The following is a 6,834-nucleotide window of genomic DNA, read 5'->3' as shown; positions in this document are numbered from 1 at the left end:
GTAGAGTGGACAGTGATGAATTTGATGGAGAACTGGGTTCAAAGGACCAGATAGAAAGGCCATATTTGTGTCTCCTGGCCTGACATTTTCCACCCCTGAGCTACACTGGCTCAAAATGTCTCCGCAGGGTTATCCTCCATCGATACTGGGGATTGAACCTGCAACCTTCTGCATAAGCATGTGTTCTATCAGGGAGCTATACCCCTCCCCCATTGGGGGAACCATTTTCCTGGCAAGTTGGTAAAAAGGAATAAGCCTTTGACTTCAGTCTCAGCTACTGTTAAAACCTTTCTTTCTCCCCACCCCCCATTCACAACTTGTATGAAAGCGTGGGAAATGATAGGGGGACTACAGAAAACTGATGTTGTGCCAAACATTACAACCAAGGAAAATTGGAGGGGGGCACTGGACTTGGACCATAGTGCCTGGGGATTGTAGAACTGGAGGAATTTGTTTCAACCCCTTATTCCCTTTTTGAAAATTGTTCTTCAAATTTAATATGAGTCTCTACCTTAAAGAGATCGTGTTAAACAGTCGTATTTGGGGGTCCTCCTATCTCTCTCCAGTTTAAAGAAACACAAGAAAAAGATAAATCCTCTTTAAAAAGTTTCCAGAGTAAGTTCTTTTCCCTTGCCTAGCAGGCAGAGAAGGCTAATGTCTCCCTGCTGAAAGCATTAACTGATTGCATTGTCGCCAGAGCACAGCAGCTGTCCTTACACATTTAGACTCCCAGTGACAACAAAATTAAGGCAGCCTTCCCTCCTGTTAGGCAATAAAATTATTTTCTTAACTTCTCAGAGAACTAAGGACTCTTTAGAGTTTCGGGGAAGCACAGGTGTAGAAGAGGACGGTCTCTCAGTGAGCACATCTTTGCCACCGCAAGGAATTAGCTGCCTGGAAGGCAGGAAGGAACAGAAGAAAAGAAAGTCACTCAACTTTCCTATGGATAGAAGGCCACAGGAATTGTCCCTGTAGTTTTGTGTGTTTTTTTTAGCTTTTTTATCAATTTGTTTGTTTTATGATTTTCTCTCTTGCACTCCCCCACCCCCACCCAAAGGAGCTCAGGGTGGGAAACAACAAGGTAGTAAAATAGTACAATATAAATACAATATAAATGTATTTATAAAATTATAAAATTAAAAACATTCACACTTTAAAATAAAAATTTAAAAACCAGACATGTGCCCTCACAGTTTATGCTAGGGTTGCAATACGTCCGGAATTTCCTGCACATAGCTGGAATATGACAGTCAGGTCCTGGAAAATCCGGACTTAGGGCAACCCATGTCGGAAGTCTAGGTTTTGGCGAATTTCCATAGAAATAGCTGAAATATTGGGAGGTTTTCAATGCTTGATGTTTTTGTTTCGTTTTTAGATATACTGTAAGCAACCCAGAGTGGCTGGGGAATTATTATTATTATTATTATTATTATTATTATTATTATTATTATTATCAACAACCCTAGTTTATGGGGGGAAAGACATTAAGACACTAAATCAGGCCTAGGCAAACTCGGCCCTCCAGATGTTTTGGGACTACAACTCCCATTCTCCCTAGCTAACAGGACCAGTGGTCAGAGATTATGGGAGTTGTAGTCCCAAAACATCTGGAGGGCCGGGTTTGCCTATGCCTGCACTAAATCTATTATAAAGGCTTGCTTTCCCTCTGCTAGGCTATGGCCTGTCGGGCCAGCAGTAGCCCCACTCCTGAATGGATTTTGGAACCAGCATGATTTACACCTACATTCTATAGGATCACTATACAGACAATGGCCAATTTATGTGCATCCAACTGATGCACAACCATGCTTGTGTGCATTGTGGCAACTCAGAAGTGGCTGGCAAAGCGGGCATAACAGGTGGAGCAGGCTTGTGCCCACTCCGCTGTCACACATGATGACCCAGGACTCAATCCCCACGCAGACTGGGGCTTGTACTTTCAAATGTCCTGCCTGTTTATCCCATACAGATTTTGATTGCATATAGTTATCTGATTTAGAAACGATCAGGTTTCTATAGCTATGAAGGTATGATGTAAGCCAATTGGGGACCACATGGCTTATATCATACTATAACAACAAAAACAATAATAATATTGATTGCCAAATGTCTCTTGGCCTGGGCAGGGAAGCCTGAATGACAGGCATTGACAGAGGCGCCTTCAGTAACATGGAACATCCTTTCCTGATAAGAAGGGCACTAGGACTGTAATTGTTTAAACTTATTTTAATATTGTATTTTTACATTTTGCATTGCTGTAACCCACTGTAATAATGATAACAATGGCAATAATATATAATGATTTCTGCAAGTCCACAATCTCCCTCTAGGTCTGTGTTCAGTACACGGCAAATGATCTACAGAAAATTGTGTCAAATCTGGTTTGGGGGTGAGAAACTAGCCCTATCAGCACTCTCTTTGATATGCAGGTCAAGAAAAGCACACAGGAGATGGTTTAATTTAACATCGGGGGTTGTGATAAATGTTTAATTAGCTGGAATTTACTACCTCCAGAGTATAATAGGCATGCATAGTCATCCGTGATAGAACAGAGAAGTGGGCCAGAACAGAAGCAGCACCCTTTCAACATTTATTTGAGAAACAGAAAGTTAGGACACAAACCCTATACTTTCCACTATACATAGAGCACAACCTTGCAGATTATAACAGAGAGCAGGGAATATAATGGTAAATACAGATATTACACAGAAGACACACAAAGAGTCTAATATTTTGACTTTTTTTTTAAAAAAAAACAACAACCCTGAAAGACAGCCTTGGGCTGTGATTCAGAATAAAGAATACTGATGGTGGAGACTGGTTGATCCTTTCCATTTTTGCTGCTTAACCCTTGCCTTCTCCTACTGCTTTATTACTTATCATGTAAAACATAGGGTGATCTCATAACTTCTAGCTTCTGGGGGTTGGGGGGGGGAATAGGTTGGTGAAGACAACTTGAGCTAAACAACTTTAACAGGAAATGAAGGGTTAAGGAGTCCCACTAACTTGCATCATTTCTCTGCTCGTGGTAGCAGCTTCATGCAATTGCTTTCCAGATTTTTTTAAAAAGTTGGCAGATTGCCAGGTGTCTTCTTTGTAACATGCATTTTGTCCCCAAAGTGTTTATACAATGTATAAGCTACAGTCCTAAGCACAACCATTTAAAAGAAAACTCAATTGAAAAAGAATGCTACCTACTCAATAGAATGCTACCTTTCTCAGTAGACCTGTTGCAATTACTGTCATGTTCATTAATTTCAGTTTATGTGTAAACATAGTTTATTGCTGCCCAGAGTACTTGGGATCATGACATTTAATAGCATAAAATATTGTCACCTACATGTACTTTCCTGAATAACTGGTCCGATATTCCTCTGAAATGGAGGCATAAAGTAATAATGGCACTGTGAGGAAAATTATGAAGTGTCACTATATTAAAAATGTATGTAAAAGATATGAGGTTCTGCAAGAATGTATGAAATGTTGCATTGTATAATTCAGCTCCAAATCTGAAAAAGCTAAATCACATTTTGGGATATATAATAACACTTTTATCCATCCCTTTTCTTGGAAGGTTAACATTCATTTTTGGATATTTCCATGGAAGGCAGTAATCCTCAGGAAAACTTGTATTGGTTTTAGTTTGGCTACTCAAGAGTATATATATTTTGGACCATGATCATTTTCCTGTAAATGTAGTCCTTCCTGAGCACCTGGGGGCTAAATTTAATATCGAATGCTCCATAAATTATGAAATAGAAGTACCAGCTAGGAAACAGAACCCAAGTGAGATTCAAAATTTCATATAAGTTCAAATTAAAAAATCTCCCTAAAATTAAACTGAGGCAGTTTATGGTCAGCATCTGGTGTTCAAACTTAAATCTACACCAGGAATAAAAATACTAAGCTCTTCTTATTCAGCAGGGGATTTCTGTCCTCCTTCTCTCTCTTCCTAAGATAACTCTAACTGGCCCTCAGGTCTCTTCCCAGGCCCTGCTCTGGATCCTCTATGAGTGCTCTTGCTTGGCTGAAATCTTTCCTTGAACTGCAATAATGCTTACCTAGATGGGACAACTGGAGAGATCGGAATGTGGAGTGTGTTTGCAGAAACACCATAACTTTTGCATGGTGGAAATGTAGCCACTGTCCAAAGGCATCAATCATCAGGTGTTCTGCCCAGTTTTGCCTCTTGCCACTGCTTGCACACACCCTATGGAAGGTTACCAATAAGGGAATACATCCCAACTCCTGTCTTATATGCCTAGCTTGAACATTGCAATCACATTTGAATGGGAGGGCTTATAGTTCTAAAGCACATGGTTTCCATTCTACTACTACTACTAACAAACAAACCAACAAACAAACAAACCACCCTTCATCTGAAGATCTCAGGGCAGTTCACAAGATAAAATACAGGATAAAAGCACAAAATAGATATTTAAAACAAAAACAAAATAATATCCCCCTCTCTCACAGAAAGACTTAAGGCTCAGTCCCTAGAATTTCTGATTAAAAACAGAATTTGAGGTAGCAAGGATGGCCAAGAGGTGTTCTTGAGGTTTTGGAGAACTTCCACCAGCCAGAATAGACAATATTGGTTAGACTGACCAATACTAAGGGCTGGTCCTGCCATGCAGCACCATGAAGTGATGTGTTTCAAGTAGCCCCATGAGAGGAACATAAAGGTAGGTGTGATGTCCGAACAGGACAAGACGCCTACTGAAAGTGCTGGCGCTAGTGGAAGACAGAAGCAGAAAGGCTTTGGCTAGCACCAAGGCTGGTGCCAAGGATTTGTATCCTTGGGCACCTGCTGATGTGTGGCACATCTCAGTGGAGTGCCTATTGCCAAGTCCAAGTTCCTGCTGCCCCAACCCCTTGTTTCTGTTTTCCTTTGTGTTATGTTATAAGCTAACAACAATTGTTTTACTGTGCTTTAAAGTAAGAGACCTTCATTGTGATTTAACCTTCCAGCCTGTCCTATTCCATTGCCTATCTGAAGCTGGTCGTACTTCTTCATTTCTTGTTTCTTCTAGTCCAACTCTAAAAGGCGCCTCACTCTCATAGCTTTCACTGTTCATTTGCCCCAAAGGAGGAAGCCTCAACAGGAGCAAAGAAGAGGAGCAGCAGTGTGACTACTGTTATACCGTTATAGCATTATATATTGTTCAGTCACTAGGTAGCCCAGGACTTGATAGTATCTGAGAGGAGACCAGTTTCCTGTTGTTGTTGTGTTTTTGATTAGGAGATACCATACACTTCTTGTCTAGCTTCCTGGCTACTGTATCCTCTAAGCCTTCATCTGTTCATAGGCTCAGTTCCTCTTTCACAGCAGCAGCACATTGCCCAATGTTTAGGTTATTATTTCTCCAAGCTCTTGTTTATTTTGGTTCTTATCCCTCTTTGTAGTTCTTCAGTGCTAGTCTAGGGAACATTTTAATTTTGTGTATTCGCCTGTTCTTCTGCCAACAGAATATTTTTGGAGGGACAAAGATGCCTGCCTTACTTATCAAAATAATCGGATCATCCCCACAGATCACCACTCAGAACAAAAGTGTGTTTAAGCAGGGACAAAAGCAGTCCCTAAGCAATTGACAAATTTCAAGTATTTTCTCTTACCAAATTATAAACCTTGATGCTCATACTGTATGTTTTGGCAATGGAAAAACTCAGCCTTCTTTCTCCAACAGCCATTAGAGGGCAGGGGGTGGGGGTTAGCAGTTGCTTGTCCATTGTCCCTTCCTGCTTTCACAACAGGATAGTTTACCACAGACTTATCAGTATTTCAATACCAGGCTATGTGTATATATAGGAAAGTAGAAGATCAAAGGATTTAAAAGTCTGGCGCCCTCTCTCCCACACCACAGGCCAACAACTTTTGGGCAAGTTTTTGGACCGGTCCAATTTTAAATGTCAGTTCACACATGGGACTCACTGCAGGTGGGAGGCCTTGGCTCAAAGCTGTCAGCGTTGGCTTAATCACAAATAGCATTGAAAACAAATTGTCTTGTAGATTTGTTGTGAGGATGAATGAGATGACAGGAAAGTCTCTTTTCATCAAAAGTATGATATAAGTGACAAATAGGAGGAACATATTCTAAAAACCCAATGATTAAAAATGATGGCTTAAATATCCTTTAGAACTATTAGCCCATCAGTGGCTACAATGGAAACACATTTCCTTGCACACTTTATGCTCCAGTATTAATCTTCTTCATCATTATTAAATGTTGGAAGTTTAAATTTTTAATGCAGATGAGATGAGATGAAAAGATTTAAAAGACAACGGAAGCCTTTGCAAGTGCAGCTCGGTAATCTTCAAACGCTGAGGGAATCAGCAAAAAAGACCAAACCAACAAGGAGGAGGGAGGAGGGAGGAGGAAAACCCTGAAGACTAAAATAAATTGTTAGTTTAATCCCTTATTTGTAACATTTGTCTTAATTCCAAAGATCTGTTGAAAAGAAGATTTAAAGAAGATGAATCAGCACTAGAACTTCTTAGAAAATGACAAAATAAGACTTTATATGAGCCCTCTGTGGAAAGACAGGTTAAAATAACAATCAAAAAGCATTAATATTGATATATAGTCATTTTGGACAGATTCAATAGTGTAAGTTATATGCACATTAATATTTTAGAGGGGGAAAATATTTCCAAATAAGGTTTGCTTGGCCTTCGAAAGTGATAGAGCAGTCAAAGCCTCAGTGGATTGTTCTATCTTCATCTTCTCTAACTTGTTTCCTTCCACATCATTTGGACCACAACTCCCATCAGTCTGAGCTAGTAAGACCAACAGTTAGGGATGATGGGACTTGTAGTCCAAAGCATTTAAGGGG

General features: G+C 40.1%; 1 long non-coding RNA gene across 1 annotated transcript; it reads left to right on the top strand.

Annotated features, from left to right (window-relative positions):
- The first annotated feature begins 1,935 nt into the window (after positions 1–1,935).
- LOC307210520 lies at positions 1,936–6,344 on the top strand. Its single transcript, XR_013836052.1, has 3 exons — positions 1,936–2,027; positions 2,127–2,207; positions 6,253–6,344. It is a non-coding gene; the product is annotated as an uncharacterized lncRNA (long non-coding RNA).
- Positions 6,345–6,834: the final 490 nt, after the last annotated feature.

The sequence above is a fragment of the Podarcis cretensis genome, assembly GCF_951804945.1.
Source record: "Podarcis cretensis genome assembly, chromosome: 2".
Classification (NCBI taxonomy): domain Eukaryota; kingdom Metazoa; phylum Chordata; class Lepidosauria; order Squamata; family Lacertidae; genus Podarcis; species Podarcis cretensis.
This window is presented reverse-complemented; position numbering and strand designations above follow the sequence as displayed.